We start from the raw sequence: 23706 nt of genomic DNA, 5'->3' as shown, positions 1-23706 counted from the left end.
ATTAGTGGCAATGACCTTGTTATGCACTTGACTTGGGTATTCAATAATGATATCAATTAACTTATACTAATGGCTTCCGTAAGAAATATAACACATGATGCAAATGTTGTGTCAAAAGATCTTTATCTTGAAAGTCGCATTATTGAAGTGATCAAAAGCATTTTTAAAAGATTACATTCTTAAGCATGATATAGTCACCTTCATAGATGACAAAGTCACCTCCATCTCAACCTTACCCTTGTCATTTAAATGTATTCACAAACAAAAAAATTACAAATAAAGCTATGCAAGCAAATGTCATTCAAAAAAATGAGTTGAATTTAAAAAATATCGTCTTATCCTAAATTTGTAATATTATTCAATCATAAAAAAATTATTGGTAATAATATATTATTTAAATAAAAAGAGATGAAAGTTTTTTGAAGTAATTAATTATCATTTTCATATAATCTCTATAAATATTTATGTTCATAAATTTATTTATGATATTAATCTTTGAATGATTTAAAGTTTGACTAGCGGAATAGTATATTATTGAGTATGATAGGAAGAAAGGTTTACTTTTCCATATGAATGCAATAAAGAATTTTTGTTCCACATATAAGTGTTGCAAATCAAATTGAACTTCTTCTTTCTATGTTTTCATAATATTGGAAATTTACACAGAACTCATACATGCCAGTTTCCAATATTATGGAAACATAAAAAGTATGAGTTAGTGTCAATTTTCAATATTATGGAAATATAGCAAGAAGAATTTTAACTTGATTTGCAACACTTATATGTGGAATAAAAGTCATGGAATTCTTTGTTTATTCTGGAAAAAAAAAATTATATACAAAATTAATATACTAAGAGTTTCTTAATGATTATTTTGGGAAAAGAATAAAAAAAAAGGGAAAAATATGATTATATAGAAATACATTACATTATATTTCAATAAATAAATAAATAAACAAATATGTGTGTGCATGTGAAGACATGTTTGTTACATGTGCATGGATTTGTATGTATTTCTATATGTTAATTTAACAAAATATAATAAAAATTAATTAGTATAAAGAAGGAGAGGAATAAATTAATCCTAATTATATAAAATAAATAAATAAATGAACAAAGGTAAGTTTGCAAAAAAAAAAAAAAAAGCGAAAACAAAAATAAAGTTAAGTGCATTAGAAAAATTATTGTAAAAATAATAAAAATCTTTGTTGAAAAACAAATTGCTAATATTATTCAAAAATCGTTTCTAATGAATTATTTCTATTTAATTTTAACCTAAAAAAGTGTAGTCTTATTTTATAAAAATTATTTCATTTTATTATATTTAATGAAAATTAACTTACTTTAATATTGTTAAAAAATCGAATTTTTTGTCCATACTTTCTCAATTTTTGGTTTCACGTGGTTTGCAATCCACACTCCACGCGTTTTGAGCGGGATGTCAGATTGTCTTTTTATCCAATATCAAAGGATGTGGGGACTAGGCTGTTGGCTTTGATCTCATAGGAAGCGGCCCCACCTCCACTCTCATATAGGTGAATCCATCAAGTATGTTCTGCATTTAAACATACCATCCATAAGGAATATGGTATTCATTAAGAGTAAACACTCAACCTTAGTAAATGCAAAATACGCTCTATCTACACCATAGGGATAAACTCTCATACAATTAAAGTTGATAGAGCACCTCAAGTCAACAAGTGATTTGTTATTACCCTTATGAACCTACTTCATGGAATTTCCATTCTAATAGGTTGGGCTACCACCACTGATTCCGTGAAAGTCCAGTCGGGTCTTTTAATAAAAAACATTTATAAAACCTATGACCTCATACTAGCGTAGCAAAGCTACTATAGCATAGTGGCTCTAGGGTCGAACTCTGGGATGAGTTTTCATTCTACCAGTGATATACTCAAGATTAGAAATTGAGTCTGATAAGTTCCTTTGTCAAAAACTTAAAGTTTAAAAGAAAATAAAATTTGTTTTGAAAGTGGTGTTTGAAACTAAACTAACATAAAACTAGGTAAAAATATGGAAGAAAGAAAGTCTCCCGGAGCTAAGGGTTGCTAGGATCAAGTTCAGAATGCAAAGTGGAAATTCCGGATTTCTCATCTCGTATTGGGGGCAACAACATAAAGGATGGTTGTTTCCCGAACCGATATAGGTTTAACAATGAAGGTTTAATCCATAAAAAATCAATAGAAATGGTATAGTCAGGTTCCATTAATGTCTTTAGACACTATGGGTCTTCACCTTGAGCCACTTTCCAATGGCTCGTACATGATAGATAACTAATGGTCTGATGTGGATCTAGCAATTAGCATCCATAGAGACCTGAAGCTTACCATGTATTGGTCATTCAAAGTGATTCTAAGGGATTTAAAGCAAAACTTTAGATTTAAAAGCCATTTATGAACTCCAGCTACCTGTATTTAATGCATGAGAGTTTTCCACTTTAGCATTTGGACTTTTCACCTAGCTTCCTTCACTCGAAGAAACCAAAGGTTTAGCCTCTCATCCTCTGGGAAAACATCCTCAGAGGTTGTTTGGCTTTCAAGAAAAAGAAAATAGTAGAGAGAAAAGGAAAGCAAAGAGACCCCTGTATTTTACTAAGTGTAAAATATACAATGTGTTCGTCGTTTCTTACGAGAGATGATTTCCACCCCTTATACAGTCTTTACAAAAGCAAAGCCTGTGATTGGCTAATTACAGGGATAAGAAAGGAATTTACATCAAAAAATACAAAAGAAAAGATCTAAAGTGGAGTCGGCAGAACAGAGGAGATTTCGCACCATGCATGGGCTGGTGCTAATTTCGCACAAAGAGAAGGTGTTGTGCGAATTTCGCACAACCTGAAGGTGTTGTGCGAATTTCGCACAAGCTTGGAGCAGTTGTCTTCCGAAGGTCATATCTTCCTCATTTCAGCTCCAAATCATACACGGTTTGAAGTGTTGGATTCTTGACTTCCTGAGCTTTGAAATGGTATATAGCATGTAGAAAATGGACTTCGGAAAGTGCTCCAAAAGTGCGAAGGAAGACTGCAGCTGCTGTCCTCTGTTTTCTTCACTTTGTTTGTTTTCCCTCTTTGCTTCTCTCCTTTACTTGGCTTGTCTTAATGATCCAAAAAGTTGTCAAAACACTAAAACTAGCCACAAATATGATTAGAAGTCATTGCTAGGTCCTTAACATGCCAATTGGAATAAAGATGGAGAACTACTACACAAAAGTGCTTAAAACATAATGAATTAAAAATGCAAAATAACACTTTTTGGGTAGTAATCACTCCCCCCAACTGACACACTGCTAGTCCCTGAGCAATGAAGGAGAGAAAAATAAAGAAAAATAGATAATATAATATTTTATAAAATCATGCTAATCACTCCAAAAAATAATCAAGTGGCATGATTGGATCAAACTCTCACATGGCAAGTCAAGGATATAAAACTCAATCATCAACAAGAGTCATCAAATAACTTACCTATCACAACATGCAAAGAGCGGGCATTGTGCAAATTTGAGTATCAAAATAATTTCCACTCCCAAAGGACCAACTCTTAATCTTCCACAAAAATCTAAGTGTTAAGGTGCTTAGTTTCCAGTTATAGTATGTCAAATTATATTCTCCCCCCCCAACTAAGGTTTTTCTCTAACTTTAGCAACACTAACTCACATATAAAAGGCTAAGAACGCACCTTTTTTTCTTTTTTTCTTTTATATATAAATACTCCACCCATCCATCCATGTAACGAGTAGTGAGGTCGGTGACTCCCAACCAATAAAGGCTTAGGGCACCAGGCTTTAAAGATTTTCACCATATACCCCTCGGACCTTGCTCGGGTTTCAAAGCAAGTGAAGCAAAATTTTTTTTCATAAGACACATTGGCCTTTTATAAGGTGTCCTAACACTAATAGAATGAAGTCAATGGCACCAAGTCGAAAATTTCCTAAGTTTAGGGGGGTGAGAAAGTTTTCCATCTTATAACTGGAATCTAATGTGTTCAGTGTGTGAAAAGATTAGAGTGGAAGACTTAAGATTGAAATCAAAAGGAGCTTCAACAATTTATCAACTTTAATAAGCATAATACAAACTCTGAGACTATAGGAATAAGATAAGAATTTAATTTCTCCCATTTTCTTTTGAGAATTTATCTTTGAGAAAACAAAGAGAGTTTGTAAAAAATTTGTTAGCAAAATAACTTAACCAAAAATTAAACAAATTACTTCCTCAACTCTCCCCCCAACTAGGATGAACATTGTCCCCAATGTTCCAAAAGCAAGTGATAATAAAAGGGAGGAAGTGATACCTCCTGATAGTAAGGGACTCTGAATGAATAGGAGAAACCACATGTTGCATAAGAAAAGAAAAATCATAAGAGTGATGATTAGAGGAAATAAAAAGGAATAACTAAAATACACAAAAAGGAAGATGTCTATATTAACTGAGAGAGTACAATATACAAGAGAAACATGGAATACATCCAATCCCAATATAAAAGTAGTCCAAAATATATAACACATCCAAAAACATAGAGTATAGATACAAATCAAAAAGGGAGAGAAGTGATCGTATGATCAAGTAGTAGGCTCCTCTGGTGGATAGGAGGGGTCCTCAGCTACAACTGTGGAAGGTACCGCTACAGGTGGAGCTGGTGGCAAAAGATCGAGGTGTTGTTGAATCTCACAGAGAATGAGAGTCTGCTGGTCCTGCCGAAGCTGGAAGTGGTCCATTCGCTCCATAATGGCTGTCTGAGTAGTGGTCAGAGTCTGGAAAGAAACGAGCAAGGCACAATACTCTGCACCAGGGATAGTAATGGGCGGCTCTGAGGTAGGAGGAACAGCAGGTGGGGCGTCAGACGATGTTGCCTCTGGTACGGGCTCTGAGGGAGCTGAAGATGGAGCAGATATAGATGGTAAAGACTGTGGAGGGACTTCCCTTGGCTCGGGAAGTTCTGGGGAATGCTGATGGAGCCATACCTGATTCCATTGGTCAAGAGAGAAGCTCTCTCGACAATGGCGGCGAGGCTCAGAATGAGGGTCAGTAGGAAAACCCATATGCGCCAGAACATGGCATAGCAGCCGAGGGAAAAGTAAAAGAATGGTGTCTGCCCTCGTAAGACGCCGCGTATGCACCTTCTCCTCAAAATGGAGGAGGGCGGCCATAATCAAATGATGGGGGCCAAAGTAGTAGCCCTCAGAGATACAGAATAATGCCTCTAGAATGGTCTCTCGCCTCTGCACTCTATGCTAAAGAGGAAAAAGATTGGCGCAAAGCACCACATCAACTAGGAGCATCCTAGGGGGAAGTTCCTTTCTCATAATGATCCTCTGGGAAGATGTCCCTCGAGATAGGATACGAACCATGTCCCACTCAGAAAGTGGGGCCCAACGTCTAAATGCAGCGGGATCTGCTGGTGCATAAGGGATATGGAAAGCCTTGGCAATCTGTCTAGCCCCCAAAATACCCTGGCGTCCATCAATGGTAAAAATGATCGAGGCTGGTACCGAGACGCCACGAGTAGTCATAGACTGGTAAAAGTCTAAAGCTACTCGAGGATAAAAGAACTGGGGCGAAGTCATAAAGGGTACAAGATGGTACCTCTCAAGTAGGCGGTATGAATCCTGCAACTCAGGCTGCTGTCGCAAAATAGAGTGATCAAAATATGCCTCGACATGAAATGCTCTCGATCGGCAATCGGAGTTGCCCTCAATGGGTGAGCTGGCTATAGGGCGCCTGGTGGGAGGAGGCTGAGACTGTGAATCCCGAGGTGCTCTGGAGGACTCTCCTGGCTCTGAAGTCTTGGCCTTCTTTGTAGGAGGACTCCTAGGTGGAATCTGAGTAGGGGCCACAGGCGTGGCAGCTGCTCTCCTCGTATGGTATCTACGCTGAGGGGTAGAATCAGATACATGTGGGGGTGCATCTAGTGGGGTCCGCATAGGGGCAGCTCTCCAACTGCTCTAGGGAGCTGAGGCATAGCCTCCTCGGGTCTTAGGCATGAGGAAGCGACGAAATGAGGCTAAGAGGCTTGGGATTGGGGAGGGTAGGGATGGAGAAGCTCAAAAATTCGCACAAGGGAGGGTGTTGTGCGAAAATTTCACACAAGGGGATGTGTTGTGCGAAAATTTCGCACAAGGCACTATTCACCCGCCCAAATGCAAAATTGTGGTGCTTTCAAATGGGAAAAATTCTTGGTTTTTAAGGGTGGGAAATGCTGGCTAAGGTAGGAAAGGAGTTTTTCATGGCGGCTAAGCTTAGAAATGGGAGCTTTACAAGAAGAGAATGAGAGATTTTGAAGCTCCCATAGCCCGCGGCAATGGGTTTATTATGAAGAAACCGTGGCTTTGATGGTTATGCTTGAGGTTTTGATTTGGAAAAATCAAGGTTGGGTTTGGTTTAGGGATGAATTTGGAGTGTTGAGTGAAGAAATGAAGGGTTTTTTATGGTGGAAGGAGGAGAATGAGCTGAAAATGGAAGGTGCGGACTGTTGTGAATAGTGATGGTCGCGGCTATGGAATGAAACTATGGAGATGGGCTGCCATGGTGGGGTTCATGATGGGGGATGATGAAGGAGAGGACGTTGTGGATGGAAAAGGGGGATCGGAAGAGAGGTGTTGAGAAAATTGAAGAAGAAGAAGCTTAGAATTGAAGAGGAGAAAATGGTTCTTAAAGAGAAAGTGCGAATTTCGCACAAGGTGATGGGTAGTGCGAAAATTTCGCATTCCTGTGGTTTTCCAAGACAGAGAGCATGGTTTTGAAAATTGGTCACAAAAGCGAATTCGCACAAGGTTCGCACAAGGTTCGCATTCCTGTGATTTTCGCATTGAGATTTTAGGAAGGACCAAGAGCATGCTTTTGAAAATTTGTCACAAAAGAGAATTCGCACAAGGGGATGTGTTGTGCGAAAATTTCGCACAAGGGGAATGGGTGGTGCGAATTTTGCTGTGTCTTGGCTTTTCTCCCCTGTTTTCCCTTGTTTTCATTCTTCAAGCTTTCCTACCTACATGTTAACACAAAAACCAATTCAAACCACATTAGAATGAACTCAAGGGCAAAAATAAAAATCAAAACATGCATATACACAAGAAAAGAAAAAGAAAAACTAGATTAAACTAAAAATTAATGCAAAAGGGAACAAAAAGAGGATGAACTTTTTAGTCTTTGAAGAGACTAAGTTCAACCATGAACTGAGTGTTTTCATGTTGGAGGTGGATCAAGGAGGATGAATTCCTCCTTGTCTCGGGAAAATGATTCCATATAGGGCTTGAGATGATGCCCATTCACTTTGAAAGTTCGAGTGCTTTTGAAGTTGAGTAGTTCCACTACTCCATTTGATTGCACATCATGAATTATGAAAGGACCCGTCCACCTTGATTTCAATTTTCCCGGAAAAAGATGAAGCTTTGAGTCATAAAGCAAGACTCTTTGTCCCTTGGTAAAATTCTTCTGATTTACCAACTGGTCATGCCATTTCTTCAACCTCTCTTTTGCAATTTTTGAATTGAGGTAAGCATCATTCCTCATTTCCTCCAATTCATTCAAATCCAAACATCTCTTTAACTCGGCTCTTGTCAAATCCATGTTGAGCTTCTTGATTGCCCACCATGCTTTATATTCAACCTCTACTGGAAGATGGCATGCTTTGCCATAAACAAGGCGATAAGGGGACATTCCAAGAATGGTCTTATAAGTAGTCCTATAAGCCCATAATGAATCCAGGAGCTTAATAGACCAATCCTTCCTATTCACATTCACCACCTTCATCGGTATGTTCTTGATTTCTCGGTTGGCTAACTCAACTTGGCCACTTGTTTGAGGGTGATAAGGTGTAGCTACCTTGTGCTTGACCCATATTTGGCTAGAAGAGTCTCAAAAGGTTTATTGCAAAAGTGGGTTCCTCCATCACTTATAATGGCTTTAGGCACTCCAAATCTTGCAAAGATGTTCTCCTTGAGGAATTTAAGAACCACCTTATGATCATTGCTCCTACATGGGATTGCTTCTACCCACTTAGAGACATAATCCACTCCCACCAAAATGTAGGAGTGTCCAAACGACATTGGAAATGGTCCCATGAAGTCTATCCCCCAAACATCAAAGACATCCACTATCAAGATGGGGTTCAAGGGCATCATATTTCGGCGTGTTAGCTTCCCAAGCCTTTGACACTGGTCACATCCCTTGCACATAGTGTGGGCGTCCTTGAAAAGAAAGGGCCACCAAAAACCTGATTGGATCACTTTCATAGCTGTTTTCTGGGAAGCAAAATGACCTCCACATGCACTATCATGACAATGGGATAGAATTCCTGATTGCTCTTGTTCAGGAACACATTTCCTTATGATTTGATCCGCACAATATTTGAAGAGAAAAGGCTCCTCCCAATAATAGGCATGGATCTTAGCAAAGAAATGCCTCTTGTCTTGGGCACTCCACTCACTTGGAACTTCTCCAGTAACCAAGTAATTTGCAATGTGAGAATACCATGGAGCTACCTCTATTGACATGAGAGACTCCTCAGGGAAGTCATCATTGATAAGTAAACCATGTGAGTCATGTGCTATCACAAGTCTTGACAAGTGGTCAGCTACCACATTTTCTACTCCCTTTTTATCTCGGATTTGGAGATTGAATTCTTTGAGCAAAAGGATCCATCTTATCAATCTTGCCTTGGCATCTGGCTTGGTTAGCAAGTACTTCAAAGCGGAATGGTCAGTGAACACCACTATAGAGGACCCTACCAAATAGGCACGAAACTTATCTAAGGCAAAAACTATTGCCAGCAACTCCTTTTCAGTAGTTGTGTAGTTCCTTTGAGCCTCATTCAAAGTTTTGCTTGCATAATAAATCACATAGGGCTTTCCATCTTCTCTTTGCCCCAAAACAGCCCCCATAGCAAGATCACTTGCATTACACATTACCTCAAAAGGTAATTTCCAATTTGGGGCTCTCACTATTGGTGCAGTTGTGAGGAATTGCTTTAGTTCCTCAAAACTCTTCTGACATTTCTCATCCCACACAAACTTGGCATCCTTTACCAAAAGTTCACAAAGAGATTTTGAGATTTTTGAGAAATCCTTAATGAACCTCCTATAGAACCTGGCATGTCCTAGGAATTGCCTAATTCCTTTAACATTTGTGGGAGGTGGCAACTTAACAATTAGCTCCACCTTTGCCTTATCTACCTCAATGCCATTCTTGGAGATTATATGTCCTAAGACAATTCCTTGTTGTACCATAAAATGACACTTCTCCCAATTTAGCACTAGGTCTTTCTCAATACATCTTTGGAGAACAACTTCTAAATGCAACAAACACTCCTCATAAGAACCTCCATATACAGTGATGTCATCCATGAAAACTTCCATGATGCGCTCCACCATATCACTGAAGATGCTTAGCATACATCTTTGGAAAGTTGCAGGAGCATTACATAGACCAAAGGGCATTCTCCTATACGCAAAAGTACCAAAGAGGCAAGTGAAGGTTGTATTTTCTTGATCTTCCAAATCAATTTCTATTTGGAAGTACCCCGAGTAACCATCCAGAAAACAGTAGAAAGGATGTCCTGAGACTCTCTCAAGGACTTGGTCCATGAAAGGCAATGAGAAATGGTCCTTCCTAGTCACTGAATTGAACTTCCTGTAGTCTATACACACCCTCCATCCTGAGGTAGGACGTGTAGAGACTTCCTCCCTTTTCTCATTCTAGATCACAGTAATTCCAGATTTCTTTGGGACTACTTGGGTTGGGCTCACCCACAAGCTATCTGAAATGGGATATATGATCCCTGCTTGAAGTAGTTTCAGAACTTCACCCCTTACCACCTCTTGCATGTGAGGATTCAACCTCCTCTGGGGCTGCCTTACTGGTTTTGCATCATCCTCCATGTAGATATGGTGGGTGCATACCAAAGGGCTAATCCCTTTTAGATCAGAAATTTGCCATCCAATGGCTTTCTTGCATTTTCTGAGGACTCCCAAAAGACTATCCTCTTGATCACTTGTGAGATCTGAAGAAACCACCATTGGACATTTCTCATCTTCCTCCAAATATGCATACTTCAAATCAAGAGGAAGCGACTTCAAAACAAGCTTTGGAGGGTCCTCCATAGCTGCTCCTTGTGAGTCCTCCTTATTGAACAGTGGTAAGATCTCTTCCCGTCTCCTCCAAGGAGACATGATGGCTAGCACATCAGAGGGTTCAGGTAACCCGTCTTCAAGCACTTCAAGGCTTTCATTCAAGCTCTCTTCTAAATTCTTGTCACAATGCTCTTCAACCAAGGTGTTGATCAAGCACACCTCCTCCAATCCTTCCTCCTCTTCTGGGTGAAGATGCCTCTTGCATAGGTGGAATATGTTTAATTCCAATGTCATATTTCCAAATGTGAGCTGCATCACCCCATTCCTACAATTGATGATGGCATTGGAGGTAGCTAGGAAAGGTCTCCCAAGGATGATTGGCACATAGTTTGCTTCTTTAACAGTGGGATCAGTATCAAGCACCACAAAATCCACAGGATAGTAGAATTTGTCCACTTGAACTAGAACATCCTCTATCACCCCCCTTGGGATTTTTACCGACCTATCAGCTAAGGAGAGAGTGATGGTTGTGGGCTTCAATCCTCCAAGTCCCAGTTGCTTATACACAGAGTATGGGAGCAAATTCACACTTGCCCCTAAGTCTAGTAAAGCCTTTTCCACATGTGTCCCTCCAATGTTGACTGAAATGGTGGGACATCCCGAATCTTTATACTTAACTGGAGACTTACTCTGAATGATAGCACTTACTTGCTCAGTGAGGAATGCCTTCTTTGTCACATGTAACCCTCTCTTGACCGTGCACAAGTCCTTTAAAAATTTTGCATATGTGGGGACTTGCTTGATCATATCAAGTAAGGGTATATTCACCTTCACTTGTCTCAAAACTTTAAGAATTTCTGATGAATTCTTGATTTCCTTCTTTCCATGTAATGCTTGAGGAAAAGGGGGAGGCATATGTTTCTTCATCATATCCTCTTTAATCACTATCCTTGGCTCTTCTTCAATGCTTGATTTGGATGCACATTTCTTCCCACTCTCCTCTTCTTGGATATTGCTCTCTTTAACCAAGGTTCTCTTTGACATGAGTTCTTCATCTTGTCTCACCTTAGGCAAGGGTTGATCAACCTTCTTCCCACTCCTCAAGGTGATCACAGCTTTGACCTCCCTCAACTTTGAAGAATCCCCATCTTGGGTTTCAACTTCATGAACACCCTTGGGATTTTGACTTGGTTGAGAGGGAAACTTTCCTTTCTCATTCACTGTGTTGAGGTTAGTAAGCCTAGAGATGGAGTATTGAATATTATCTATCTTCTGAGATAGATCATTTTGCATCCCCTCCATTCTCTTAATTTGAGAACTCTCAACATTTTCAATCTTTTGGTGCAATTGGGAGTTGATTGCCTTTTGTTCACCCACAAAGTCACCCATGACTTTACTTAGGTTCACAATGGCTTACTCCACTGAAGAGGTTTGTTGAGGTGCTTGGGTTTGGGCTTGTGGTTGGTATGGAGGTGGCCTCGGTTTCCAAGAAAAATTTGGATGGTTTCTCCAGCTTGAATTATAGGTGTTTCCATAAGGTGCACTGTTGTTGGGCCTAAATTGCCCCACAACATTGGCTTGATCACCTAACATCTCCCTCACAGCTGACATGGTTGGGCACTCATCCACCACATGATCACATGATTAGCAAATGGTGCATGGCATGACATGGGCTTGTGTCTCGGAAATGGCTTAGACTTCATGCATCTTTTTCAACTCAAGTTCTTCCAACTTCCTTGCCATTGTTGCCACCTTAGCTTTCATGTCCATGTCTTCACTTAACATGTACATTCCACTCTTTGGATTTACAGGAGCTTTCATCCTTCCCATTTCTCTTGAGTTGGGCTCATCCCATCCTCTTGATACCTCAGACACATAACTTAAAAAGTCCATGGCTTCTTCTGGATTCTTACTCATAAAATCTCCCCCACACATGGTTTCAAGAATTTGCTTCATGGAGGAAGACATCCCATCATAAAAATAGCTCACCAAGAGCCATGTATCAAAGCCATGATGAGGACAAGCATTGATGGCCTCCATATACCTTTCCCAACATTCATAGAACTTCTCATTTTCTTTTGCAGAAAAGTTTGAGATTTGTCTTTTCAACCCATTGGTCCTATGGGTGGGGAAAATTTTCTTCAAAAATTCGGCCTGAAGATCAACCCAATTCCTTATGCTCCTTGGCCTTAAAGAATTAAGCCATATTTTTGCCTTGTCCTTCAAAGTAAAAGGGAATAGCTTGAGTCTTATCAAGTCTATTGAAGCTCCTCCCTCTCTAAAAGTATTGCACACCTCCTCAAACTCCTTGATATGGGCATATGGGTTCTCACTCTCCATTCCATGGAAATTTGGTAGGAGGGGCACAATATGGGGCCTTAAAATCAACTACTCAAGAGGAGGTACGATGCATGAGGGTGCACTCATCCTTGGTGGGTGCATTCTATCCCTCATGGATAGATATGCATTTGGATTACACCCTTGACCGTGTTGAGAATTCTGATCCTCTTGTGGAGGGTCCATGATGTTTACACAGATATCCAACTCTGTGTCTTGAGGATTCTCAATCCTTACTAGTCTTCCCTCTTGGTCCCGAATCCAATAGGGTATGCACAAGTTACCACTTACCTGAAACAAAACAAAAACAACAAAAACAAAAGAAAGCTAGAAGAAAGTTAAGGTTAGAAAGAAAATGAAAATAAACTTAACAAAAGGAATTCTACAATTAGAAGAAATGAAATGAAGTTAGTGAAAAAGGAAATCACCAAACTTGTGATGGAAATCACAAGTAGCCTCTAAAAAGTTGTATCACTGTATTGTGGCACCATCCCCGGCAACGGCGCCATTTTGATTCCGTGAAATTCCAGTCGGGTCTTTTAATAAAAAACATTTATAAAACCTATGACCTCATACTAGCGTAGCAAAGCTACTATAGCATAGTGGCTCTAGGGTCGAACTCTGGGATGAGTTTTCATTCTACCAGTGATATACTCAAGATTAGAAATTGAGTCTGATGAGTTCCTTTGTCAAACACTTAAAGTTTAAAAGAAAATAAAATTTGTTTTGAAAGTGGTGTTTGAAACTAAACTAACATAAAACTAGGTAAAAATATGAAAGAAAGAAAGTCTCCCGGAGCTAAGGGTTGCTAGGATCAATTTTAGAATGCAAAGTGGAAATTCCGGATTTCTCATCTCGTATTGAGGACAACAACATAAAGGATGGTTGTTTCCCGAACCGGTATAGGTTTAACAATGAAGGTTTAATCCATAAAAAATCAATAGAAATGGTAGTCAGGTTCCATTAATGTCTTTAGACACTATGGGTCTTCACCTTGAGCCACTTTCCAATGGCTCGTACATGATAACTAATGGTCTGATGTGGATCTAGCAATAAGCATCCACAGAGACCTAAAGCTTACCATGTATTGGCCATTCAAAGTGATTCTAAGGGATTTAAAGCAAAACTTTAGATTTAAAAGCCATTTATGAACTCCAGCTACCTGTATTTAATGCACGAGAGTTTTCCACTTTAGCATTTGGACTTTTCACCTAGCTTCCTTCACTCCAAGAAACCAAAGGTTTAGCCTCTCATTCTCTAGGAAAACATCCTCAGAGGTTGTTTGGCTTTCAAGAAAAAGAAAATAGTAGAGAGAAAAGGAAAGCAAAGTGAGCCCTGTATTTTACTAAGTGTAAAATATACAATGTGTTCGTCGTTTCTTACGAGAGATGATTTCCACCCCTTATATAGTCTTTACAAAAGCAAAGCCTGTGATTGGCTAATTACAGGGATAAGAAAGGAATTTACATCAAAAAATACAAAAGAAAAGATCTAAAGTGGAGTCTTCAGAATAGAGGAGATTTCGCACCACGCATGGGCTGGTGCGAATTTCGCACAAGGAGAAGGTGTTGTGCGAATTTCGCACAACCTGAAGGTGTTGTGCGAATTTCGCACAAGCTTGGAGCAGTTGTCTTCGGAAGGCCATATCTTCCTCATTTCAGCTCCAAATCGTACATGGTTTGAAGCGTTGGATTCTTGACTTCCTGAGCTTTGAAATGGTATATAGCATGTAGAAAATGGACTTCGGAAAGTGCTCCAAAAGTGCGAAGGAAGACTGCAGCTGCTGTCCTCTATTTTCTTCACTTTGTTTGTTTTTCCTCTTTGCTTCTCTCCTTTACTTGGCTTGTCTTAATGATCCAAAAAGCTGTCAAAACACTAAAACTAGCCACAAATATGATTAGAAGTCATTGCTAGGTCCTTAACATGCCAATTGGAATAAAGATGGAGAATTACTACACAAAAGTGCTTAAAACATAATGAATTAAAAGTGCAAAATAGCACTTTTTGGGTAGTAATCAACCACTCTTGACTTTTGTAATAGGCATAAGCCTCATTCCCCTCGATGTTTCTTCCACTAGTTTCTTATTTAGTGGTTTGATCAAAAGATCGACCAAGTTCAACTCCGATCTCACAAATTCTAAGGATATAACCCTTATTTCAAGCAGTTGTCGCACAATATTGTGCCTTAGGCACATATACATGTTCTTCCCATTAAATATTTTACTCTTAGCCTTAGTAATTGCAGCTTGGATATCACAATGCATAGACATAAACGAGGTTGGTCTCGTCCATAAAGGGATATTTTCTAAGAGGTTTCTAAGCAACTTAGCCTCAGAACTTGCCTTTTCTAAGGCAATAAACTTAGCCTCCATAGTAGACCGAGTAATGCAAGTTTTCTTGGCAGACTTCCAAGAAACTGCGCTTTCACCAAGGGTGAAAACATATCCACTAGTGGATTTAATCTCATCTGAATCCGAGATCATTTGCATCACTAAATCCTTTAAGGACACTTGGAAATTCACTATAGCACAAACCATAGTTAATGGTGCCTCTCAAATACTTAAGGACTCTATGAACAACAGTCCAATGGTCCTGATTAGGACTTTGGGTGTACCGACTCAATCTACCTACTGCATAAGTAATGTCAAGTCTAATACATTTCATTAAGTACATTAGGCTCCTTATGATTTGAGCATACTCTATTTAGGCAACACTGTGTTTTTTATTTTTCTTCAGCTGTGAGTTGGGATCATAACGAGTTGACACTGGTTTACAATCAAAGTGTTCAAGCTTTCTTAGGATCTTCTCAACATAGTGCTCTTGAGAAAGTTTAAGCTCATTAGGTGTTCTAGTTATTTTAATTCCTAGAATCGCCTCTGCCTCTCCTAGGTCTTTCATATCAAACTTAGAACCTAGGAATTTCTTGATCTCACACACAACATCTAAGGTAGTTCCAAAGATCATCATGTCATCAACATAAAGGCAGATGAGGACACATGTGTTATCCTCATACTTGCTGTAGATACACTTATCAACATCATTAATGGAATATCAATTAGTTACTAATGCATGATCAAACTTATTGTACCACCATTTGGGAGCTTGTTTTAACCCATATAGTGATTTAACTAGCTTACACACCTTTTTTTCCTTCTCTAGAACTACACAACCCTCAAGTTATTCCATATAAATTTCCTCTTCCAAATCCCCATTCAAGAATGTAGTCTTGACATCCATTTGGTGTATCACTAGATTATGAATGGAATCTAGAGCAATCAATACTCTAATTGATGCTATTCTAGTCACAGGGGCAAAGGTGTCAAAGTAATCTACATCATTCCTTTGTTTAAAGCCTTTAGCAACTAAACGAGCTTTATACTTCTCTATGGACCCATCTTGTTTTAACTTTCTTTTAAAGATCCACTTACAACTAATAGTCTTTGCACTAGGAGGTAAATCTATTAACTCTCATGTATCGTTATACATGATTGATTCGATTTCACTGTTAATGGTCTCCTTCTAGAATGGTTCATCAATAGAAGTTATAGCTTCTTTCTAGGATCTAGGGTCCTCATCTATTAGGAAGGTGTAGAAACCATCTTCAAGGTTTGTTTCTTTCCTATATCTTTAACTCCTTCTAGGTTCAAATTCAGAAGGTTCAATAGACTCATCTCTACTTGTTTTTTGAATTTGTTGTTCACCATTTAGTTTCATAGGAAAGATTGTTAGAAAAATTAGGCTAATCCAACCTATAGTAATCACCCTAAAGGGGGGGTGAATAGGGTGATGGTTTTTTTTTTTTCAAATTTAAACTATGTGAATGTAAGAGACAATTATATGCAAGTATATAATAAGCAATGTAAAGATAGTTGCATATAAATTAAAAGAGTAGGGAAGAGAGAATGCAAACACAAGATTTTATAATGGTTCAACACGACCCGACCTACATCCACTCTCCTCTAACTTCAATCCCAAGCTTTAGGTTCTACTAATTCAAGGCTTCTAAACCAAGCCTTCAAGCAATACAATTGGATTGTTGTTCCAATTCACCCTCTTGGACTTTTGGCTCCAAGCACCCTTTACACTTCTCAAGAGATATCCCACTCTTAAACAACCCCTCAAGTGATACCCCACACTTGAGAAACTTCTTCTCAAAGATTTACAAATAAATGATCTCACAAAATCCTAGTACAAAAACTTTAAGCTCAAATGATACAAGAAAACTAGGATTGAATGGTGTACTAAAGATATGTAAGTTTTTGAACAATGGTGCACTAAAAAACACTCTTTCAAAGCTCAAATATATTCAAGAAAGGTTTGGGAAGGTTAATCTTTTTGAAGTAATGAAGATTGGAGCATTTTTATAGAAGAAAAAAGTTAAACTAGTCGTTGGGGCTTCAACCGATCGAGCTGGGGGACAACCGGTTAACTAGCCGTTAGCATTTAATGCTTGGCAGGTAACCGTTGGACCTCGACCAAACCTCAACCAGTTGAACAACCGTTCTGGAAGAAAGAGAAAGTTTTTTGCACCCTCGACTGATTGAGTTGGGGGGTCGACCGGTACTGTTCATACCCTTGACCGGTTGAGTTGGGGGTCGACCAATTACTGTTCATACCCTTGACCGATTAAGCTGGGGGTTGACCCGGACCTCATTCGATTCAACCAATTGAGCCGTTTTTGGCTCAAAAAACTAGTTTTTTTTTTTTTTTTTAACTTAAAGCCTTTTAAACAAGTTGGAAAGACATTTGATACAAGGTTTTAGTTGAAAACATGAAATCATCCAATTTTTAAAATATTTAAAACAAAATAACTCTTGGATGATTTTGGTGCATAAGTAAAGAATGTAATGCATGAAAATCCTAGTGCACCAACAACCTTACAAAGAGATTTTTTGAAGCTTGGGTCTTCAAAAACACTTATCTTTGAGGTGATCTTCTTCTTCATGATTTCTCCTTGGCTTGATTTTTCTTTATGATTGCCACTTTGGAAATCGTCTTGCCTAATCACACTTGAAATATAATCATTAGTTCTAAACCTTGTTTTGTTATCATCAAAACTGAGATTAACCAAACCTTGGTTTCACAAAGATGTTTTCAAAGAAATCTACATTCTTTGTTTCTATTATGGTATTGACATCTACAAGACTGTTTTCTGACTTAATAATAAGAACCCTATATGCCGCACTATTCTCAACATAGCCAATGAACATTGCATCAAAGGTTTTAGGACCTAATTTTCATTTTTTAGGTTCAAGGAAAAGAACTTTGGCTAAACACCCCCACACTTTCAGGTATGTTATATTAGGTGCATAACCCTTCCACAACTCATAAGGAGTTTTACTAATTTTCTTGTAAGGTATTCTTTTTTGAATTTGACAAGCGGAGAGGATAGCTTCCTCCCATAAGTTCAAGGGTGCTCCTGAACTTACCAACATTGCATTCATTATTTCTTTTAAGGTCCTATTTTTCCTTTCTGCTACTCCATTAGACTCAAGAAAATAAGGAGTAGTTTCATAATTGATCTCATGATCTTCACTAAAAGAATTAAAGGTGTTGGACTCATACTCTTCTCCCTTATCTATTCTAAGCTTTTTAATTTTCTTACTTAGTTGATTTTCCACTTCATTTTTGTACTTGATGAAAGCATCTCTTGCTTCATCTTTGTTTCTCAAAATATATACCCTTGTATACCTTGAGTAGTCATCTATGAAAGTTATGTAGAATCGTTTACCACCTCTAATCATTGTATTTTTTAGGTTTCCTAAGTCACTGTGTATTAAACTTAGTAGATTTGATTCTCTTTCAACTATTTTGCAAGATTTCTTTGTGGTTTTAGATTTTACACAAGATTCACATTTTCCATGGTTTTCTAAGGACAATTTAGGGATTAAACTCAATTCAACCATTTTCTTCATATATGAAAAGTTCACATGTCTTAGTCTACCATGTCAAATATCACAAGAATCAACTATGTAAGTAGAAGAAGAAGATGCATAAGTATTGATAATATCATAAACATTTAACATAAATAAACCTTGATTACAATAGCCCTTTCCCACAAATGCATCATTCTTTGTTAAAACTATTTGATTAGAGTCAAACAAGATCTTCACTCCTGCTTTCCCAAGTAGAGATACTAACACCAAGTTCCAACAGATATCTGGCACATGAAGAACATCACTGAGGGCAAGCACTTTTTCATAGGTTAGCTTGATGAGAACTTTCCCTTTGCCAATCATTGGAGTAGATCTAGAATCACCCAAGAACACTTGTTCATCTCTTTCCTTTATAGTGGTATAGGAAGTAGATGCACTTCTATTCCCACAGATGTGTCTGGTAGCCCCAAAGTCTACCACCTAGTCCTTTATATTGGTGACCATGCTCACCTCAGAGGATATTACTATTGTGATCACCTTTGTCTCTGCCAAATTTGCCTTTGAATTGGACTTCTCATTTCTCTTCCTATGATGACATTGAGCTACATGGTGTCCAAACTTGCCATAGACAAAGCAATTACCCCATTTTTTAATAGTTGAGTTCTGGACCTTGTTTGATGCAATGGGCTTGGTCCCAGAGTTTTATTTTCTAGACCTATTATTTTTTGGTTTAGGTTTTTCTTCTACTACATTAGCCTTAGAAGACGATTCCTTAGCTTTCTCAACATTGTCCCTATTTCGATTTTGTTCCTCAATCCTAATATAGATTATGAGATCTTTTAGGGACATTTGTTTCTTTTTATATTTCATGTTATTTTAGTAGTATTTCCAAGACTTTGGAAGAGTCTCTACTAAATAACCAGCCACAAAAGTTCGGGTAATTTAATGTCTTAAATAGCTAAGTCATTAATCATTAAGTGGTACTCATGGATTTGAGATGATACATCTATATCCTCGGTCATTTGGAAATTTCTAAAATTCCCTATGGCATATTTTTTAGTTCCTACATCTTCCAAGATATATTTTTTATTCATTATATCCCAAATTTCTTTTGCAACTCTAAATTGACAATAAATATAAAAAAGTTCATTAGAAATGGTACTCAGAATAACATGCCTAACTTGTTTATTTCCCATTTCCCATGTAGGCAACAAATCAGAATTATCTTCTGGTTTTGGGTCAGTCAAAATGTATCCCAAGTTCACTACATCAATTGCAGAGAAAAACCTTTCCTGCCATCTTTTGAAGAATGTCCCATTAAAGGGATCAATCTTAAAGGTGTCAGGACGGGTGTGAACTAAGGAAGCTTCCATCTGGGATCTATTTCAAGATTGTTGTTTTTAAGGGTATGGAAACAAAGGACTAGCCCAAAACAGACAAACAAAGAACATAATAAATAACAAGGAAACTTATCGGCTAAGGCATGACAAACACTATCCTTGAAATAGATCCACCTTCTTCAAAGACGAACTCGGTGCACTAAGGTACCAGTGGTCTACCTCCAAGATTAAAAAGCCAGAGAATCTCACCTTGGGTGCACTATGTAAACAAGATGTGTATAGCTCAGGTTCTGAAATATTCCTCCAGATAGATGTATGAAAGGGTCTCTGAAAAACTCTCTAAAAGATTGGTATATAGAGAGTGAAAGGTGACCTGCTTTTATAGGCCACTAACACAGTCCCATTGGGACTCTACTTGTAATCAGAACAGGATTCTACTTGTAAGTGGAACGGGACTCTACTAGAACAATCCCAATGGGACTCTTCCCAAAGATAAAAGACTAAGTCAAAGGAAATAAAAATTAAAATTAAAAAAAATATATTATTTTCAATTTTGTAAAAAAATTGTTGTGTTCTCTAAAACACTTTTTCACATTGACACTCTTCCTACAAATAGATGGTATGCTCCCCTATGAATGCGTGCTGACCTTTCCAACTGATCTTCCTTCCAAACTTTTGGTGCACGGTATGCTTTTTAAGCATACAGTCATGGTTTCCTAAAAAAAATTGATGGAGCTTCCTTTTACGTGAAAGTGTGGCCCTTAAGGTAAGTCTTGGCAGTCCGGGTTTCCTTTTAATATGTGAGAATTTGTGTTTTTCTCTTTTGCAATGCCTTCGATCCTTTCCAAATTCTGGTGGTGCCTCTTCCCAAAAAAATTCAGTTGTGGATATCTCCATATATGCATCCACACTTTCCATGAATTCTCCATTACATAGCCAAAGATAAAATTAAAATTCATGCAATGCAATTATATTTAAAAAAAAAAAAATAGAAATCATGAAATTTAAAAAGAAAATAACAAGATCAATCACATGCATATATAAGAAAATCAAAATATTAATTCATGCAAATTAAAAAAAATTAAAATCATCAATCTCATGCAATTTTCTAAAATAAATAAATAAATAAATAAAATATAATATAAATATAAATATAAATATAAACATTACATATACAAATAAATAAACAATTGCAATAGGTAATAATCAAAATATTAAATTCATACAACCAAAAATTGGTATTCTCATGCAATCAAAAATTGAAGTCAAATGCTCACCTAATACTAAAAGCATGAAATTTAATTCAAGATCAAACTAAGTAACCATGCCCAAAAAAGCACCTAAGTGAAACTATCCTAAAAAAAAAATTTTTAAACATCTAAGTAACTTATGCTTAGAACTAAACTAAAGAGGTTGTCAAATTCATGGTAAAGGTTTAAATAAATTCCTCAACAAAGAATCCCTAAAAGTGTCAATGGGCCACCAAGGGATGACTACAAATCAAGAGAAAAGTACATGAAACACCTAGAACTACATCTGTTAAGAAGACAAAAAGGAGGGTTTACACTAGTCATTAAGGCATTAAATGCATAACAATTGACCGTTGGCCTTTTTTAGGTTCCATTAGGTCTCGACTGGACCTCAATCGAGAAGGGTCAAGCCTTGACCAAGAATGCAAACTCATTGTTTGATTTTGGACAAAAACGAGAGTAATTTTGTATCCTCGAATGAGAATGCAAACTCACTGCTTGATTTTGAACAAAAACAAGAGTAATTTTGTATCCTCGATTAAGAAGAGGTAACCGATTTAGTCAATTCTCAACTAGTTGAGCTGGTTCAATTCGTCCTCAATTGATTGGACTAAAAACAGGCCTAAACCTCTTTTTTCTCTTTTTGAAACCATTTAATACTTAGACAACATCTTTAAGTACCTTTGTGGGTTAATTTATGATAGTTTTGCCTAAGTTTTGTGAAAATATACTCAAGTTTAGATAAGATGTGATCTTTAAAGCTTAATGCTTAAGAAAACCAAGAACACAAAAGATGCATAATAAAGTAAAAATCTTAGGTACACCCAAATATTCATCTCACAATGAGTTCCTAAGCTTGAATGGACTTCATACACCCTTAGCTTTGATTTTCATGGATTCTTTTATGCCTCATTTGTCATTTCTTTCAATTTTCTCCATTAATACCTAAAACTTAACTCGATGTTCAATTATTAGCATACTAACCATGATTTGTTATCTTCAAAACATACTTAGGAGAATCTTTGGGCTAACAAGAACAAATAATGGAACAAATGTATAAAAAATATAATCAAGTACAATCAATGAGATGAAGGTATAAATAAATATAATTAAAGTATAAAGCAACAACATGTAAATGGATAGGTAACATCAAGGATGAAAATTTCTGAATATTTTTCCAAAATGTCACCAAAATATAGGATATTGGGAGTGGATGATGCCAAAAATGAAGAAGATAAGTCAATAAGGAGAAAAAACGAAAAAAAAAAAAAAGTATTGAAATAATTGATAAAATAGTATAAATTTGGTGGAAAAGTTAGGTGTGTAGGTTAAAATTGCTGATGTTTTGATGAAAAATCACCTTGAAAAGAATTTTTTTACTTATTTTTTCATATTTATTTTTTATTTTAAATTTATATTACCCTTTTATTTTATACTATCTTTTTATTTTAATTATTTTCCATATTTACAACATTAATCTTTTTTTTTTTAAATTAATATCACTTCGCTTTTAATTTTTTTTGTAATATTTATCCTTTTAATTTTGTTTGATTTTTAATTTTTAAATTTTAAAATATTTAAAAGATAAATTTATTCAAAAGTTAATAAAATATTAAAACAATTAATAAAGTTATTATATTTTATAAAATATAATTTTAAATTAAAATTAATTTGATAAGATAAATTAGTAATATAATTTTTAATAATTTCAATTATTTAAATAAATCAATGTTAATACAAGTATTTTAACCAACAACATAAAATTGTCTGTAGACCCCCTCAGATGGAAGGCAGGTCTTTTGTTTTTTTATTATTTATTATTATTTTCTTCTTTTCTTCTTTCCCGCTTCTTCATCAACCCGAGAATGGGCTGCATGGGGCGGCGAGATGGGACTGGCCGCTTGAAAGGGGGACAACAGAGCAAAAGGTGGTTGGTTACAGGTTGTGGCAGAGAGATTTTTTTTTTTTTCGTTGGCTTAAGGAGCAAGCCAGAGGGGGGTTACGAAAGAGAGTCTGGCTGGAGTAGCAAAGGAGAGAAGCAGAACAGAGGAACGAGAAGAAAAAAAGAGAAAGAATGGGAGAAAATGGAGAAAAAACTTGGATTAGGTGATCTGGGAGGGAGACACTTAGAGGGGGGATACCCAGAAAATGAGAAGAGAAAAGGGAGAACATGCAGAAGCATCATCTTGAAGGAAGACAACTCAAGTATTATTTCTAGAGGCTGTTGATCCTTTGGCATTCATGCCATTTTTACTGTGCTATTTGAGTATTAAGATATTCTATTTTGATGTCAGAGTTTGCTCACACTCATGATGTGTTTGATTTCTAACTTATTTTCTAGGCTTGCTTCGAGTTTTTTTTTTTATATATTTTTTTTATATTTTTTTATGAGTTGCTAGCCATCACGATTTTTTTTTTTCCCTTTGCAACCTATCTGAAATCCATTTTTAGTCACCTCTATCTCACCAAACTCACCCCATCTCACTACCTTCACACCCATTTACATACCTATGCATACCACCACCCATATCTCCATCTCCCAATACCCAGGTCACCCACTCCTCTCACCACCCTTCTAACTATTTATACCTATTTCTCACTCTACCCCTCATCATTTATTATACCCATCTTCATGCACACATCCCCTATTTTCATCCTACCGCCTAACCCACTCCTCTTATTTTATACCCCCATGTGCACTTCTAGCTTCACACCCCACTTACCCATGGCCACGTCCACCACCTTAGTCATGTCTCCGAATCTTCTAAGCCCATTGTCATCGTGCCCACTACCCGTACCCAATACCCCTCCCGCTACCTCCTTCAT

At 37.2% G+C, this 23706-nt stretch overlaps 1 protein-coding gene, 1 non-coding gene and 1 pseudogene across 33 annotated transcripts in view; 2 read left to right on the top strand and 1 right to left on the bottom strand.

Annotated features, from left to right (window-relative positions):
• LOC100247603 (disease resistance protein RPV1) overlaps positions 1-23706 on the top strand; it is a 111715-nt gene that overhangs the window by 20733 nt on the left and 67276 nt on the right. The window lies entirely within an intron of this gene.
• The window catches only part of LOC104881211 (sucrose-phosphate synthase 4-like), a 27095-nt pseudogene extending 3389 nt beyond the window's left edge, over positions 1-23706 (bottom strand).
• On the top strand, positions 12083-12189 carry LOC132255002 (small nucleolar RNA R71). The gene has a single exon (XR_009467539.1). It is a non-coding gene; the product is annotated as a small nucleolar RNA R71 (small nucleolar RNA).

The sequence above is a fragment of the Vitis vinifera genome, chromosome 13 (assembly GCF_030704535.1).
Source record: "Vitis vinifera cultivar Pinot Noir 40024 chromosome 13, ASM3070453v1".
Lineage (NCBI taxonomy): Eukaryota > Viridiplantae > Streptophyta > Magnoliopsida > Vitales > Vitaceae > Vitis > Vitis vinifera.
This window is presented reverse-complemented; position numbering and strand designations above follow the sequence as displayed.